Genomic DNA, 20147 nt, shown 5'->3' with positions numbered 1-20147 from the left:
GCTGTAACCATCTTTGGAAATTTTTATTCGCTGAAGAGAAAGTTTTTTACCCACAGTCCAATTTCTGCTCAATCCTACAGCATTCCTTCTCTTCCAAAAGCATTGGTCCCAAGAGTATTCCTTAATAAACTTTCTGCACACTGACTATATATCAGAGTTTGCATGCTGGGACACCCAACATACAATGGTTGGTTTGTAAGTCCAGCTGTATAGAACATTTATGAAATTATCTGGAAATTTTTTAATATAAACTGAATATTAGATGATTTGAAGGACTTTTTATTAATTTTACAGGTGTTATAATGTTATTTTGGACATATAAGAAACAATTTTTATTTCTGATAGATGCATACTGAGTTAAAGGGAAAATAATCTTGTCTGTCTGCATTTTATTTTAAAATACTTCATCAGAAAAAAAAAAAGTTAATTTTAAAAAATTGAGTGCTACCAAAATTAAATCATGTGTTTAAGTATCAGTGTATTTAAGTCAATGTGTTTAAGTCGTGCATGTGTGTGTGTGTGTGTGCATGTCTGGGTATACATAGCTTATTGGTTCTGTCTCTCTGAAAAACTCTTGACTAACACAAAAGCAATACAAAAGTTTCCAGGGGGCAATTACGTAGTTTTATAGGTTAAGTCAATTTAACTAGATTAAGTAGCTATTAATATCTCTTTTGTTTGTACAAATTTGTCTATCCTGGACATTTTATATAAATAAAATAATACAATTTATAAACTTTTGTGATAATTTTATTATAATTTGAGATATATTTTATATAAGAATATTTAATCCTAATATTTAAGAAAAAAATCACACATTTCTGAAAGTGAGGGGTTTTGATATTATCATTTTCCTATATGTACTCATTTTTTTTCTGTATCAGTCCTGTGTGACAATAACTAGAGAGTTCATACATATTGTCCTAAATTTTGAGTTCAGAAGAACTAATCAATGAGATTGAGTATTGTTATAGTATGCTTGGAACACTGAGAGATACAGAAGCCTTAGGATTTCTGCGTTTCAAGTCACTCCTTTCTTCTGCCTCTGTTTTATGTGGACTACTGTGGTGTGATCAGCTGATACTTCACCATCTGCAGTCTCAGTCTTACTCCAATTTCCTGACCCATTTGATCAAGATAGGATGGAGATACATTACCTTGGTTCCAAATGCTAAGAATAGTCACTCATACTTGTATATGGTTTTCAATGTCTCTTTGCTGTCTCTCAGTTCCTGTGTCCCAAGTGTGGCTACTTGGGTACTTTATTACCCCATTCCCATGGGATGGCTCACCCTTCAGGAACAGGATACCACCTCAATACCTACTTCTAGCTGTTGGCTACATACCCAGAATTCTTAGTTCCTCCTGAGATTGGAGCTGTTTGAGGGCCCCAGACTGTAGAATATAGCCAGTCCTTTTTCCTACAGGAACTGGAAATAAACAACATAGATATTTACGAAATATAAATGAATTTACTTTTTAACTAAGTCAGATATACTAAAGAAACAGGGCACCTAGTGTGCTTGATGGTCCATCTTTTCAGGGATAGTATTTGCATAAAAAGTACAGAAATAACAGAAGGTCATACTTGAGTAATTAGACCATGTTTCAGCTACTATTCATAATAGCTTACAACTTCTTATTCTCATTTTATTCTATAATGCCCAAAGTGATCTCACTTTTTATTTATCTAGTCTCCTGATTAACTTTCAGAAATACGTGGCATCCTTTAATAATTGCCAGCTGACCTTGTAAACTAAACAATAAAGTTAAAGTAAAAGATCTACATGATGTATTGCATGGTATATCCTCTCTTCCAATTTACGTAATTAGTAGGAGGTAAAGTCTTAATTGTAATTTTAAAAATTGGTTTTAAATTAGACTTTTAAAATGATATAATGATCATTATTTTAAAATTCACTGCACAATTTTGGGTCCACTGAATTTGCTGAGTTTAGTGACTCAACATTCTTCCAAATCCTGCCTCTATTACTTGGGAGTAGGGAGGCTGCCCTGTCACATCCAGGGTCAACTGGAACCAGCTCTGTTTGCTCACTATTCTTGATAAAAGTGATTAATACAAAATTTTGCTTCAGAGATCTATCAGTTTATGGATGTAACTATTTATTCATTAAGTAATTATATAAATACACTTTTGCACAACTCCATTTTTGTTAGACATTAGGCTAAGCTCTTTGAGAGTGAAAAAATTAATTAGAGGGAAAAAGTTCCTTTCTTCAAGGACCTTAAAATATGATGGGAGTGATTAGACAATACTCTTAAATAATTATAGTTATAAAGCTAACTATAATTAGTTTTATATTTTCTTGATGCTTGATGAATTGAAGCTAGGCTTCAACCTCAACATGAGGATGCAGCATGCTATTTAGTTCTGCTATACAGTTTTAGTGTCATTTTTACCATCTTGTATATCATTAGTATAGATTGATCCAGTGGTTTACAGCTATATCTAATTAGCATAACACTACAGTAATACAAATAAAGCATATCATTCAAATCAATTGTTAAGTGTTAAAGAATCATTTTAAAATACAGGTAAGGATTCCATATACAACTTTGAGTATAAATTTCTGTATGTGCTTTATATGTTTAAATGCTGTCATTCAGCAAAAATATAAATACTATTTTATTAGTGCAATGAAAAACTGGTGCAGATAGTTACTGATGATTAAAACTATTAAACATATATATATAAGCAATTATTAAAAATTGACAAAAAATAAAATGTGTGAAAATAATTTCACAGGACATATCATAAGAAAAGCAACATTAGATAGTTTTCTAAACATATTTGAACCAAAAACGTTTTACAAAATTACATTTTAATATAAGGCAGAATAAGAGAGATTGTGGTATTAAAATATTATAAAACTTGTGTATTCATATTTATATGAATGATTTTAATTTTTAATTGTTTAGTTTCTTTTTTGGATACGAGTAACTCAAGTTTTATCTGAGATTGTGTCATATCATGTAAGGATGAATTAAAAGCTGAACATCAACATTGCCACCTCAAAGTTTAATTTTTTAAAAAATCTCAAAATTGGGGGCAGAGCAAGATGGCCCAATAGGAACAGCTCCAGTCTCCAGCTCCCAGTGCGAGCGACACAGAAGACAGGTGATTTCTGCATTATCAACTGAGGTACTGGGTTCATCTCACTGGGGAGTGCCAGATAATTGGTGCTGGTCAGCTGCTGCAGGACAACCAGCGAGAGCTGAAGCAGGGCGAGGCATCGCCTCACCTGGGAAGTGCAAGGGGGAAGGGAATCCCTTTTCCTAGCCAGGGAAACTGAGACACACAACACCTGGAAAATCGGGTAACTCCCACCCCAATACAGCACTTTAAGCAAACGGGCACACCAGGAGATTATATCCCACACCTGGCTGGGAGGGTCCCACACCCACAGAGCCTTCCTCATTGCTAGCACAGCAGTCTGTGATCTAACTGCAAGGCAGCAGCGAGGCTGGGGGAGGGGCGCCCACCATTGCTGAGGCTTAAGTAGGTAAACAAAGCCCTGGGAAAATCAAACTGGGTGGAGCTCACAGCAGCTCAAAGAGGCCTGCCAGTCTCTGTGGACTCCATGTCTGGGGACAGGGCACAGCTAAACAACAACAACAACAAAAAGCAGCAGAAACCTCTGCAGACACAAGCAACTTTGTCTGACAGCTTTGAAGAAAGCGGTGGATCTCCCAACATGGAGGTTGAGATCTGAGAACTGACAGACTGCCTGCTCAAGTGGGTCCCTGACCCCTGAGTAGCCTAACTGGGAGACATCCTCCACTAGGGGCAGACTGACCCCCCATACCTCACACGGTAGAGTACACTCCTGAGAGGAAGCTTCCAAAGCAAGAATCAGACAGGTACACTCACTGTTCAACAGTATTCTATCTTCTGTAGCCTCTGCTGCTGACACTCAGGCAAACAGGGTCTGGAGTGGACCTCAAGCAATCTCCAACAGACCTACAGCTGAGGTTCCTAACTGTTAGAAGGAAAACTAACAAACAGGAAGGACACCCACAACAAAACCCCATCAGTATGTCACCATCATCAAAGACCAGAGGCAGATAAAACCACAAACATGGGGAAAAAGCAGGGCAGAAAAGCTGAAAATTCAAAAAATGAGAGTGCATCTTCCCCTCTAAAGGAACGCAGCTTATCGCCAGCAACGGATCAAAGCTGGACAGGGAATGACTTTGATGAGATGAGAGAAGAAGGCTTCAGTCCATCAAACTTCTCAGAGCTAAAGGAGGCATTATGTACCCAGCGCAAAGAAACTAAAAATCTTGAAAAAAGAGTGGAAGAATTGATAGCGAGAGTAATTAATGCACAGAAGGCCATAAACGAATGGACAGAGATGAAAACCATGACACGAGAAATACGTGACAAATGCACAAGCTTCAGTAACTGACTCCATCAACTGGAAGAAAGAGTATCAGCAATTGAGGATCAAATGAATGAAATGAAGCAAGAAGAGAAACCAAAAGAAAAAAGAAGAAAAAGAAATGAACAAAGCCTGCAAGAAGTATGGGATTATGTAAAAAGACCAAATCTACCTCTGATTGGGGTGCCTGAAAATGAGGGGAAAATGGAACCAAGTTGGAAAACACTCTTCAGGATATCATCCAGGAGATATTCCCCAACCTAGTAGGGCAGGACAACATTCAATTTCAGGAAATACAGAGAACGCAACAAAGATACTCCTCGAGAAGAGCAACTCCAAGACACATAATTGCCAGATTCACCAAAGTTGAAATGAAGGAAAAAATCTTAAGGGCAGCCAGAGAGAAAGGTCGGGTTACCCACAAAGGGAAGCCCATCAGACTAACAGCAGATCTCTCGGCAGAAACTCTCCAAGCCAGAAGAGAGTGGGGGACAATATTCAACATTGTTAAAGAAAAGAATTTTCAACTCAGAATTTCATATCCAGCCAAACTAAGTTTCATAAGGGAAGGAGAAATAAAATCCTTTACAGATAAGCAAATGCTTAGAGATTTTGTCACCACCAGGCCTGCCTTACAAGAGACCCTGAAGGAAGTACTAAACATGGAAAGGAACAACCGGTACCAGCCATTGCAAAAATATGCCAAAATGTAAAGACCATCGAGGCTAGGAAGAAACTGCATCAAGTAACGAGCAAAATAACCAGTTAATATCGTAATGGCAGGATCAAATTCACACATAACAATATTAACCTTAAATGAAAATGGACTAAATGCTCCAATTAAAAGACACAGACTGGCAAACTGGATAAAGAGTTAAGACCCATCAGTCTGCTGTATTCAGGAGACCCATCTCACATGCAGAGACATACATAGGCTCAAAATAAAGGGATGGAGGAAGATCTACCAAGCAAATGGAGAACAAAAAAAAGCAGGGGTTGCAATCCTAGTCTCTGATAAAACAGACTTTAAACCATCAAAGATCAAAAGAGACAAAGATGGCCATTACATAATGGTAAAGGGATCAATTCAACAGGAAGAGCTAACTATCCTAAATATATATGCACCCAATACAGGAGTACCCAGATTCATAAAGCAAGTCCTTAGAGACTTACAAAGAGACTTAGACTTCTATACAATAATAATGGGAGACTACAACACTCCACTGTCAACATTAGACATATCAACGAGACAGAAAGTTAACAAGGATATCCAGGAATTGAACTCATCTCTGCAGCAAGCAGACCTAATAGACATCTACAGAACTCTCCACCCCAAATCAACAGAATATACATTCTTCTCAGCACCACATCCCACTTATTCCAAAATTGACCACATAATTGGAAGTAAAGCACTCTTGAGCAAATGTACAAGAACAGAAATTATAACAAACTGTCTCTCAGACCACAGTGCAATCAAACTAGAACTCAGGACTAAGAAATTCAATCAAAACCGCTCAGCTACATGGAAACTGAACAACCTGCTCCTGAATGACTACTGGGTACATAACAAAATGAAGGCAGAAATAAAGATGTTCTTTGAAACCAATGAGAACAAAGATACAACATACCAGAATCTCTGGGACACATTTAAAGCAGTGTGTAGAGGGAAATTTATAGCACTAAATGCCCACAAGAGAAAGTTGGAAAGATCTAAAATTGACACTCTAACATCACAATTAAATGAACTTGAGAAGCAAGAACAAACACATTCAAAAGCTAGCAGAAGGCAAGAAATAACTAAGATCAGAGCAGAACTGAAGGAGATAGAGACACAAAAAACCCTCCAAAAAATCAATGAATCCAGGAGTTGCTTTTTTGAAAAGATCAACAAAATTGACAGACCGCTAGCAAGACTCATAAAGAAGAAAAGAGAGAAGAATCAAATAGATGCAATAAAAAAAGATAAAGGGGATATCACCACCGACTCCACAGAAATACAAACTACCATCAGAGAATACTGTAAACACCTCTGCGCAAATAAACTAGAAAACCTAGAAGAAATGGATAATTTCCTGGACACTTACACTCTCCCAAGAGTAAACCAGGAAGAAGCTGAATCCCTGAATAGACCAATAACAGGCTCTGAAATTGAGGCAATAATTAATAGCCTACCAACCAAAAAAAGTCCAGGACCAGATGGATTCACAGCTGAATTCTACCAGAGGTACAAGGAGGAGCTGGTACTATTCCTTCTGAAACTATTCCAATCAATAGAAAAAGACGGAATCCTCCCTAACTCATTTTATGAGGCCAATATCATCCTGATACCAAAGCCTGGCAGAGACACAACAAAAAAAAGAGAATTTTAGACCAATATACCTGATGAACATCAATGCAAAAATCCTCAATAAAATACTGGCAAACTGAATCCAGCAGCACATCAAAAAGCTTATCCACCATGATCAAGTGGGCTTTTCCCTGGGATGCAAGGCTGGTTCAACATATGCAAATCAATAAAGGTAATCCATCATATAAACAGAACCAAAGACAAAAGCCACATGATTATCTCAATAGATGCAGAAAACGCCTTTGACAAAATTCAACAGCCCTTCATGCTAAAAACTCTCAATAAATTCGGTATTGATGGAACGTATCTCAAAATCATAAGAGCTATTTATGACAAACCCTCAGCCAATATCATACTGAATGGGCAAAAACTGGAAAAATTCCCTTTGAAAACTGGCACAAGACAGGGATGCCCTCTCCCACCACTCCTATTCAACATAGTGTTGGAAGTTCTGGCTAGGGCAATCAGGCAAGAGAAAGAAATCAAGGGTATTCAGTTAGGAAAAGAAGAAGTCAAATTGTCCCTGTTTGCAGATGACATGATTGTATATTTAGAAAACCCCAATGTCTCAGCCCATAATCTCCTTAAGCTGTTAAGAAACTTCAGCAAAGTCTCAGCATACAAAATCCATGTGCAAAAATCACAAGCATTCTTATACACCAGTAACAGACAAACGGAGAGCCAAATCATGAATGATCTTCCATTCACAATAGCTTCAAAGAGAATAAAAGACCTAGGAATCCTACTTACAAGGGATGTAAAGGACCTCTTCAAGGAGAACTACAAACCACTGCTCAGTGAAATAAAAGAGGACACAAACAAATGGAAGAACATACCACGCTCATGGATAGGAAGAATCAATATCGTGAAAATGGCCATACTGCCCAAGGTAATTTATAGATTCAATGCCATCCCCATCAAGCTACGAATGAGTTTCTTCACAGAATTGGAAAAAACTGCTTTAAAGTTCATATGGAACCAAAAAAGAGCCTGCATCTCCAAGACAATCCTAAGTCAAAAGAACAAAGCTGGAGGCATCACGCTACCTGACTTCAAACTATACTACAAGGCTACAGTAACCAAAACAGCATGGTACTGGTACCAAAACAGAGATATAGACCAATGGAACAGAACGGAGTCCTCAGAAATAATACCACACATCTACAGCCATCTTATCTTTGATAAACCTGAGAGAAACAAGAAATGGGGAAAGGATTCCCTATTTAATAAATGGTGCTGGGAAAATTGGCTAGCCATAAGTAGAAAGCTGAAACTGGATCCTTTCCTTACTCCTTATACGAAAATTAATTCAAGATGGATTAGAGACTTAAATGTTAGACCTAATACCATAAAAACCCTAGAAGAAAACCTAGGTAATACCATTCAGGACATAGGCATGGGCAAGGACTTCATGTCTAAAACAGCAAAAGCAACGGCAACAAAAGCCAAAATTGACAAATGGGATCTCATTAAACTAAAGAGCTTCTGCACAGCAAAAGAAACTACCATCAGAGTGAACAGGCAACCTACGGAATGGGAGAAAATTTTTGCAATCCACTCATCAGACAAAGGACTAATATCCAGAACCTACAAAGAACTCAAACAAATTTACAAGAAAAAAACAACCCCATCAAAAAGTGGACAAAGGATATGAATAGACATTTTTCAAAAGAGGACATTCATACAGCCAACAGACACATGAAAAAATGCTCATCATCACTGGCCATCACAGAAATGCAAGTCAAAACCACAATGAGATACCATCTCACTCCAGTTAGAATGGCGATCATTAAAAAGTCAGGAGACAATAGGTGCTGGAGAGGATGTGGAGAAATGGGAACAATTTTACACTGTTGGTGGGATTGTAAACTAGTTCAACCATTATGGAAAACAGTATGGCGATTCCTCAAGGGTCTAGAACTAGAAGTACCATATGACCCAGCCATCCCATTACTGGGTATATACCCAAAGGATTATAAATCATGCTGCTATAAAGACACATGCACACGTATGTTTGTTGCGGCACCATTCACAATAGCAAAGACTTGGAATCAACCCAAATGTCCATCAGAGACAGACTGGATTAAGAAAATGTGGCACATATACACCATGGAATACTATGCAGCCATCAAAAAGGATGAATTTGTGTCCTTTGTAGGGACATGGATGCAGCTGGAAACCATCATTCTCAGCAAACTATCACAAGAACAGAAAACCAAACACCACATGTTCTCACTCATAGGTGGGAACTGAACAATGAGATCACTTGGACTCGGGAAGGGGAACATCACACACCCGAGCCTATCACGGGGAGGGGGGAGGGGAGAGGGATTGCATTGGAAGTTATACCTGATGTAAATGATGAGTTGATGGATGCTGACGAGTTGATGGGTGCAGCACACCAACATGGCACAGGTATACATATGTAACAAACCTGCACGTTTTGCACATGTACCCTAGAATTTAAAGTATAATAAAAAAACCTCAAAATTATGTACAATAATATCCATAATAAATTATCATTATTTCAAACATAAGGAGTTTGAAGAAAAGAAAAATAGAAAAATGTATTAAAAATACCTTTTGTTCCTACTAATTGAAACTAAAAACAGATAGAAGAGGGATTATTTGAGGTGTATTTTATTAGTTTTGAGTCTATAGAGGCTAAATTTCTAAACAGAAAGCTATTTAAATGTTTTCTATAGAATGGCAACCAGGAACCATATTAAGCAGGCACTATAAAGATGGAATGAGATTCTTTACCTTGGGGATATACAGTATAGTAACAAACCTGCACATTGTGCACATGTACCCAAGAACTTAAAGTATAGTAATAAAATATATATATAGATATAGATAAGGTAAAGAAGCATAGAAAAGTGCTAAATACCATAAGGAGAGACAGAGCATTAGAAACTTCATGGAATATATGCTCATTTATATGAACCTACAATGTGTTCTTATATGTTATGTAGAAAGCTGAAAGCTTAGCTTTCTACATAGCAAAAAATTATTTTAAAAGGAAGTATTAATTACTCTTGCTTCCACTGCTATTGTACTGATTCTTAAAGACTGAAAAACAGCTAGGAAAGAGAGTTTCAAGCAGAGGACACTGTATGAAGGTAGGAAAGATCATGATAACATTAGGAAGCCGTAAATGTATTGTGAAGGCCGGATATGCAAAGGGTACCTGTTGTCTAAATTGGTAGACCAGCTTATAAAGGTAGACAAGAGCCAGATTTTGAAGGAAATTGTAAGTCATGCCATGAAATTTGGACCTAAACTTTATAGTTTATTGGTCATAATTAAATTATTTTAGTTGAAGGAGCAGTAAGATATACTGGTTTAGAATTGTTTTTCTTTCTAAAATGAGGTCTAAGGTCTAGATTTCATAAATTTTAGTTCAATGCTTTGCTAAAATATGTAGATCATGGGAGAGATTTGGATTGAGAATATAAATTTGAGAGTTTAAATACTATATATATTTGAGGCAATGAGACTGAAAGACGCGACCAAAGGAGAGAAAAACAATGAGGTCTGCAAAATACGTCTTGGTTACTCCAACATCATAAGGTAAGGGGAAAAAAAAGATACTACAAAGAAGGAGATTAAGAGTCTTGAAAATTATGGATATTTTCCTTCAATATGGGCATAATGAAATATTAAATATGATTGTAGATTTTTTATTGAGGTAAAACGATTTAACATGAGATCTACCCTTTTTAAAAATGAATTGTTGCAGATTTAATTCTTCCCAGTCTTCATTTACCTTGAATATGCTTCTACCATTATTCAACAAGTGAATGTCTTCAGTCTGACTTTTTAAAAAAAACATCTTTTGGGCTATTGAAAAGGAACATCATTTTCTGTATTCCTTAGATATATCTTTATATATTTGTTTTCTTCAACTTTTATTTTAAGTTCTGGGTTATATATTCAGGATGTGCCCTTTTGTTACATAGGTAAAGGTGTGATATGGTGGTTTGCTGCACGGATCAATCCATCACCTAAGTATTATGCCCAGCATCCATTAGCTATTCTTCCTGATCCTCTCCCTTCCCTCACACCCCCTGACAGGTCCCAGTGTGTGTTGCTCCCCCCCACCCCCCCGCATGTGTCCATGTGTTCTCATCATTCATCTCCCACTTATAAGCACTTATAAGTGAGAATATGTGGTATTTGGTTTTCTGTTCCTGTGTTAGTTTGCTGAGGATAATGGTTTCCAGCTCCATCTGTGTCCCTGCAAAAGACATGATCTTGTTTCTTTTTACGGCTGCATAGTATTCCATGATGTATATGTACCACATTTTCTTCATTGATGAGCATTTGGATTGATTCCATGTCTTTGCTATTGTGAATTGTGCTGCAATGAACATACACATGCATGTATCTTTATAATGGAATTACTTATATTCCTTTGGGTAAATACCTAGTAATGGGATTCCTGGGTCAAATGGTATTTCTGCTTCTAGATCTTTCAGGAATCACCACACTGTCTTCCACAATGGTTGAACTAATTTACACTCCCAACAGTGTAAAAGCATTTTTTTTCACAACCTCCCCAGCATCTGTTGTTTCTTGACTTTTTAATCTCCATTCTGACTGGCATGAGATCTACCTTTTTAACATATTTTCCAGTGCACAATACAGTGTTGTTAACTATAAGCATAATGTTGTATAGCAGCTCTCTATAACTGAAATTTTGCCATTCAGTAGATGTAATGACTTTATTCAACTATTGCTCAGGGTTCTTCAGCAAAATTTGGGTTCACGTGCATCTCCTCAATAATAATACAGTTCACATTAGTATCTACATACACAGTATAATTTAAAGACAGAGGGCTACTATTTTCTTGTAACTCTAACTGTGGCTGGAATAGTGATGTTATCTTTGTTGTCATCAAGTACATAGTTGGTAGCCTCAAGACCAACCACAGGTTTGTCATAATCCTTGATGGTCTCAAATTGTTCTGTATTTCTCTAATTATCTTGTTTACTTTTTCTAATTTTAAGTTTATGCTTCAGGCTTTCTGATTTTAACCACTTTGAACCAAAAATCCATGTTTTCTTTGGTTCCAAGTGTTTTATATATGTGATATATATATACATATATCACATTTACATATATATCACATATATATACATACACACACATATTCTTTAGGCAACTAAAGAATATTTCTAAGATCATGAAGAAAACCAGAATTTTTATTATTTGGGGTGATTTTGTTACTTGTGGTGAGAAATAGAATTAAGTGCATTGTCATAGTTATAAATAGAGCAATTTATGGAGAGCAGAAAGTTGTAGTAGTTTGTGAGAGCTGTTTTTTTTCCTTATAAAAAATTAAGCTAAGTGTGATGGCATACATCTGTAGTCCCAGCTACTCAGGAAACTGAGGCAAGAGGATTGCTTGAGGCCGGGAGTTTAAGGCTACAGTGGGTTATGATAATTATACCGTGTATTGCCCTTGCACACCAGCCTGAGCAACATGGCAAGACTCCAGCTCTTAAAAAAATAATTAATTTAAAAAATTACACAAAACTAACAAATCGCATCCACTGATTCCTAAAGTGGTGCTTTGTTTCCCTCCCTCCTTTTCTCCTTCCCACTCTGTCTCTTTCTCTCTCACCTTCTTTCCTTTCCTTCCTCTTTCCTTCCTTTTGTTTTTCAGCTCACTTTCTTTCTCTCTCTGTCTCTCCTTCCTTCCTTCCTTCTTTCCTTCCTTCCTTCCTTCCTTCCTTCCTTTCTTCCTTTTCTTTGTTTCTCTTTCTTTCTTTTTTCTTTCTTTCTTTCTTTCTCTTTCTTTCTTTCTTTCTTTCTTTCTTTCTTTTCTTTCTCTTTCTTTTCTTTCTTTCTTTCTTTCTTAGTTTCTCTTTCTTTCTTTCCTTCCTTCCTTCCTTCCTTTCTTTCTCTTTCTTTCTTTTTCTTTCTTTCTTTCTTCCTTTCTTTCTTTTCTTTCTTTCTTTCTTTCTTTCTTTCTTTCTTTCTTTCTTTCTTTCTTTCTTTCTTTCTTTCTTTCTTTCTTTCTTTCTTTCTTTCTTTCTTTCTTTCTTTCTTAGTTTCTCTTTCTTTCTTTCCTTCCTTCCTTCCTTTCTTTCTCTTTCTTCTTTCTTTCTTTCTTTTTTTTTCTTTCTTTCTTTCTTTCTTTCTTTCTTTCTTTCTTTTTCTTTCTTTCTTTCTTTCTTTCTTTCTTTCTTTCTTTCTTTCTTTCTTTCTTTTTCTTTCTTTCTTTCTTTCTTAGTTTCTCTTTCTTTCTTTCCTTCCTTCCTTCCTTTCTTTCTCTTTCTTTCTTTCTTTCTTTCTTTCTTTCTTTCTTTCTTTCTTTCTTTCTTTCTTTCTTTCTTTCTTTCTTTCCTTCCTTCCTTCCTTCCTTCTTTCTCTTTCTTTCTTTCTTTTTCTTTCTTTCTTTCTTCCTTCTTTCTCTCATTTCCTCTCTCCCTCCCTCTATCTTTCTCTCATATATATATGAGTGATGAAGTATATATAGCACTGAAGTGTATATATATATACACACACACACATATATATACTGTGCATCATGAAGTATATATGAGTGATGAAGTATATATACTAGGTTATATACTTAGAAGATATAATGAATTTCATCAAGTTGTGGTATTAACTAAAATTTTGTTGCTTAGTACATTATTTATTAGGTATTACATATGTCTAATAAATCGTGTTTCAGATTTCTTGAGTCTAGACTGTCTTCTTGATTTGAATTCCTCCTCCTCTTCTTCCTCCTCATCCTTCTTCTTCCTCTTGTTCTTTTTTGTGCACTGGCTCTTTCAGTCCAAGTCTACAGTTCTATTATTTTATTCCCTTATGATTCTTAGTTTTTAGTCACGGATGCTCTAAAAACTTATTTTTCTTTTTTGTCAGCTTGCATTGGGCTCTCCACACTCCCCAACTTTTGTAATAAAGCCTAAGTGCCTTAACTCACTGGTAAGTGCAGCCTTTTGGAAACAATGATAGATAAAAATCACAAAACAGACATGCTATGCTTGAATTTAAGTAAAAAAGTTAGCTGGGAAAGTACTTTTTATTTACCTTAAAGCAGTATCCAAAAGAGAAGAACTACATTTTTCTTCATAATTCTTCTGTTTTAAACTCATTAGTTTGAAGCATAGTGTTTTGTAATGTAAATCAATTCATTATGTGTTAATACTTTCCCAATGTGTGGTTAAGGACAACTGACTATTCAATTTATCTTTCCTCATTGCTGGCTCTTTCTCACTGGCTTTTGCTGATAACTCTTCTCTCTGACCTCTACATTTTACAGTGTTCTAGTCTCAGTCCTTTTGACCTCTTCTCTCCTGTCATTTGCTATTTTGTCAACTCATCTAGTCTCATGGTTTTAAACATCTTATATAAATCCTTATATATGCTGACAAATCCCAATATCTTCAGCATAGTGTCTGTTCTAAACTGGATTTCATATCAACTGCCCATTTATAATCTTCCCTGAATTTCAACAGACATTTCAAACCCAATAATGAGCTTCAGATTTTTTCCTCACAAAACCAGTTCTAGTTTTTCCTTTCTTAGTATGCATTGACTCAATCTTCCCAAGTTACAGTCCAAAAAATACCTTGGGATTCACTCTTGATTCCTCTTTTTCATACTTCGCAGTCTATCCACCAGCAAATCTCTTCAGCTTTATATTAAATATTGTGTATATTATACTATAGTGTCTTCTCATCTCTTCCACTATTTCCACTTTCATCTCCTACCTGGATTACCACTATAACCTCTAAGCAGGTCTCCTGGCTTATACTCTTGCCCTTCTACTACCTATAATCAACAAAAGTACTAGAGTGAAGCTTTCAAAAATGATATCATATAATGCCATTTCTCTAATCAAAATTGTCACATGGCTCTCTATTTCACTGAAGTCCTACAATGGCCTATAAGATCCTTAGCTGCATCTTCATGTCTTAGTATTTACATCATAACCTAAAAGTGATGAAGTTTTTAAAAAAGGTGTGTAGCTGGGGACATATATGCACAAATACCCTCCAGCATTATATGTAGGTAGGCAAGATGAATATATAAATACATAATTATATATAATATGAAAATTATATATTTTAAAATTTTATATAAAGTTTACATATTAAAAATTGTAATTATATATAATTTAAAATATAAAAATCTGATTGGCTAAGTTTTATGTGAACTAATACATATCATTTTTATTACTTAGCTTTTCTTTATTTGAAATTTTATATTACTTTGTGTCAGCTCTTTAAAGTAGGATTTTTTCCACCCTCAGACTCTACAAATAGTTGCATAATTTAACACAGATAAGCAGCCCCTTTTTCCTCTTTCTTTTGTCTAAATTGTTCATATAATTAGAATAGTGATTAATATACCTCCTGAATTTCTCAGATTGGGTAGAAATTTGAAATCTATCAAAATATTTTCAACTTCATTTTTTACTGGCATAATTTTCTCTTGGTAATATAACTTAGATAAAACAATACAGATCCTCAGCAACCTCCTAAAAGCCATCAGCATCTTTATATAAAAATCTAATCTGTAATTCCAGGGTCATTTTCTGTTTAATGTTATCTAAGTAAGTGACTAAGTGAATCATTTCCCTTCTCAGAAATAGTAATGGTTTGTAATTCTCTATTGTCTCAAATACAATGCCTTTAAATTAATGCACTAAAGACCACCATCAGTTGATTTTTCTCTTTCAGCTACCCTATTTACCTTTCAACTTTCGACTCAGATTTTCTAATATGTGTAGAGAAAGCCATCCTACTTTCTGTTCCTTGTACACAAAACAATTCTCCTCAGCATTTAAATTCATCTAAGTGCTCAGCACTGCACCTAGAGTGAAATCCAAGCTCATGTTTTGGTTATAGAGGTCCTCAGGATCCATGCCTGCCTACTCTCCTTCCTAAGTTTTGATTAGTTTACCCATTACTGGCTTTCTCTTCTTCAAAATATGCCACAATCATTTCCCCCTTTAGTTTTGCCTTAGCATTCTCTTTGTCTGGAATATCATTTCCTAATATAGTAGCACTAGTAGATAAGATAATACTTATTTAGCAGACACTATTTGCCAGACATGCTTCTAAATTATATACATACACACACACACACACACACACACACACACACACACAACTTCTAGCAGCCTGGATATATATTATTGTTTTGATTTCACAAATAAATAAATAATAAACTGAGGCATAGATACCTAAGTATCTTTCCAAAGATATATATTTGGTACATAATGGGAGTGGAATTCAAGTAGATGCTTCAAACCTGGGAATTTAACTAATATACCATACTGTGTGATATTCACATACCTGGCAACACCATTGATATCCACATTATCCTAGCTATAGTTTCTGCCACTAGGAACCTTATAAAAAACTTTATGAAGTCTATTTTTACCTGTATTGAATTTTAGGGATCTAAATGTTGCCAAAGACTTTATTATACCTTACATTTTGGTTAATAATAATGTTAACTTTTTCATTTTTAGCTATTGCCAACGTTATTTTGTATTGAATTATTTCTAGTGGTTAAAGCGTGCTTTGGATTCATTTGTTTTTATAGATTTAGTGAGTACAAGTGTTGTTTTGTTACGTGGATATGTTGCATAGTGGTCAACTCTGAGCTTTTAGTATAGTCATCACCTAAGTAATGAACATTGTACCCATTAAGTGACGTCTGATCCCTCACCCCTGTTCCTAACCTCCCACCCTTCTGAGTTTCCATTGTCTATCATTCCACTTTCTATGTCCATATGTACAAATTAGCTCCCATATATGAGATCATGAAGGATTTTCTGAGTTATTTCACTTAAGATAATGTCCTTCAGTTTCATTTATGTTGCTGCAAAATACATGATGGCTGAATAGTACTGGTGTGTGTGTGTATGTGTGTGTGTGCGCGTGCGCGTGCACGTGTATTTAATAACTTTATCCAATCATTCATTGATGGACACTTACATAGATTCTGTATTCTTGCTGTTATAAGTAGTGCTGTGATAAACAAACAGGTACAGTATCTTTTTGATATAATGATTTATTTTTCTTTGGACATATATCCAGTAGTGGGATTGCTGGACTGAATGATAGATCTATTTTTAGTTCTTTGAGAAATGTCCATACTGTTTTCCATAGAGATTGCACTAATTTACATTCCCACCAATCATGTATAAGTGTTCTCTTTTCTCCACATCCTCACTAACATCCTTTTTTTTTTCTGCCATTTAGTAAGTGACTGATGTAAGATGGTCTCTCATGGTGGTTTGCATTTGCATTTCTCTGATGATTAGTGATGTTGAACATTTTTTCATCTGCTTCTTGATCATTTCTGTGTCTTCTTTTTCAAAATGTCTGTGTGTGTTTGTCCACTTTTTAAGGAGTTTGATTTGTTATTGTTGAGTGGTTTGAGTTCCATGTAGATTATGGATATTAGTTTTTTGTAAGATGTATAGTTTGCACGTATTTAATCCCATTCTTCAAGTTATTAGTTCACTTTGTTGATTATTTCTTTTACTATGTAGAGCTTTTTAATTTAATTAAATCCCATTTGTCTATTTTTGTTTCTGTTGAATTTGCTTTTGAGTATTAATCAAGAATTCTTTCCCTAGACCAATGTCCAGAAGAGTTTTTCCTAGGTTTTCTGTTAGTATTTTTATAGTTTCAGGGCTTACATTTAAGTATTTCATTCGTCTTGAGTTAATTTTTTTATATACTGAGACATAGGGGTCCAGTTTCATTCTCCTGTATATGACAATTCAAATTTCCCAGCATCATTAATTGAATAGGGTGTCTTTCCCCAAGTGCATGTTTTTGATAACTTTGTCAAAGATCAGTTGGCTGTAGGTATGTATGCTTTATTTCTTGATTCTCTATTCTGTTCCCTTGATCTGTGTGTCTACTTTCATACTAGTACCATTCTGTTTTGGTTACTATACTACTTATTATATGAAAATAGCCTTGTAGTATAATTTGAAGTCAGGTAATGTGATGCCTTCAGTTTGTTCTTTTTGCTTAGGATTGCATTGGGAATTTGAGCTCTTTTTGGGATTCATATAAATTTCAGGATTTTTTTTTTTTCTAATTCTGTGAAAGACAACATTGGTATTTTGATAGTTATTGCATTGAACCTATAGATCATTTGGGGCAATATGATCATTTTTAACAATATTGACTCTTCCAATCCATTAGCATAGAATGTTTTTTCATTTCTTTGTCTCATCTGCAAGTTATTTTATTTGTGTGTTTTAGTTTTCCTTGTAGAGTTATTTCACTTCCTTGGTTAAATATATTCCTAAATGTTTTATACTTTTTTTTTTTGTAACTAGTGTAAATGTAATTGACTTATTGATTTGCTTGTCAGCTTGATCATTATTAGTGTACAGAAATGCTACCAATTTCTGTATATCGATTTTGTATATTGTGACTTTTTTGAAGTCATTTGTAAACTCTAGGGGTCTTTTAGAGGAGTCTGTAAGTTTTTCTAGGTATAAGATAATATCACAGCAGAGATAATTTGACTTCTTCTTTTCCAATTTGGATGATTTATATTTCTTCCTCTGGCCTGATTTCTCTGGCTAAGACTTCCAGTACTGTGTTGAATAGGAGTGGTGTAAGTGGGCATCCTGTCTTGTTCCAGATCTTAGAGGGGGATGCTTTCAACTTTTTCCTGTTCAGTATGATGTTGGCTTATCATATATGGTTTTTATTATTTATCATATATGGCTTTTATTATTTTGAGTTTATCATATATGTTTTTTATTATTTTGAAGTATTTTCTTTCTATGCCTAGTGTGTTGAGTGTTTTAATCATGAAGAAATGCTGAATTATATCAGATGTTTTTCTGCATCTATTGAGATGATCATATGAATTTTGTTTTTAATTCAGTGTATGTGGCAAATCAAATTTGTTGCTTTGTATATATTGAATAATCCTTGCATTCCTGGAATAAATCCCACTTGATCATGGTATATTGTGTTTTTGATGTTCTGTTGGATTTTGTTTGATAGTATTCTGTTGAGGATTTTTGCATCTATATTCATCAAGAATACTGGTTTGTCATTTTGTTGTTTTTGTTGTTGTTCCTGTGTTCTTGTTTAACTCTGGTATCAGAGTGATACTGGCTTCATTGGATGAACTGGGGAGAATTCCTTCCTCCTCAATTTTTTTGGGAGACTTTCAGTAGGATAAGTATCAGTTCTTCTTTGTTATGTTTGTTAGAATTCATCTGTAAATCCATTTGATCCTGGTCTTGTTGTGTTGGGAGGTTTGTTTTTTACTGCTTCAATTGTACTACTCATTATTGATCTGTTCAGGATATATATTTCTTCCAGGTTCAATCTTGAAAGGTTGCATATTTCCAGGAATTTATACATTTCTTCTAGATTTTTTAGTCTGTGATTGTACAGGCATACAGTTCTTCATAGTAGTCCTTGATATTTTATACTTCTGTGGTATCAGTTGTAATGTCTCCTTTTTCATTTCTGATTATGTTTATTTGAATTTTTTCTTTTCATACTTATTCTAGTCAGCAGTCTAACAATTTTGTCTATATTTTCAAAAAACAATTTTTCATTTCATTGACCATTTTTATTGTTTTGGGGTCTCAATTTCATTCATTTTTTTTTTTTTTTGATTCTTGCTTTTATCTTCTAATAGCTTTGGGTTTGGTTTGTTTGTGAGGTAAGATAATAAGATGTTAATTTGTGATCTTTCTAATTTTTTATGTAGGTATTTAACACTGTAAACTTTCATCTTAGCACACTTTTGCTGTATCCCAGATGTTTTGGTATGATGTGTCCCTGTTTTAATTTATTTTGAAAGGTTTTTAAATTCCTCTCTTAATTTCATCATTGGCCCAAACATCATTCATTTAATTGTTTAATTTTAATGTATTTATGTATTTTGACAGTTCCTCTTTGAATTGATTTCTAGTTTTATTCCACTATGGTCTGAGAAGATAGTTGATATAATATCAATTTTCAAAATTTTATTGAGACCTGTTTTATGGACTATATTATGGTCTATTTGGGACAACGTTTCATGCACTGATAAGAAAAATGTGTATTCTGCAGTTGTTGAGGAGCATGTTCTGTAAATTTCTTTTAGATTAATTTGGTCTAAAGTCCAATTTAAATCCACAGTTTCTTGGTAGATTTCCTGTCTTGATGTGTCTAGTGATATCAGTGGGCTGTTGAAGTCCCCTACTATTATTGTATTGCTGTATATCTCTTTCTTTAGGTCTGGTAATGTTTGTTTTATGAATCTGGGTTATCTGGTATTGAGTACATATATAGTTAAGATTGTTATATCTTCCTGTTGAATCAAAGTCTATCCTTCATTATCTAATGGCCTTGTTTGACATTTTTTTACTGTTGTCATTGTAAAA

The sequence above is a fragment of the Macaca thibetana genome, chromosome 4, assembly GCF_024542745.1.
Source record: "Macaca thibetana thibetana isolate TM-01 chromosome 4, ASM2454274v1, whole genome shotgun sequence".
NCBI lineage: Eukaryota > Metazoa > Chordata > Mammalia > Primates > Cercopithecidae > Macaca > Macaca thibetana.
This window is presented reverse-complemented; position numbering follows the sequence as displayed.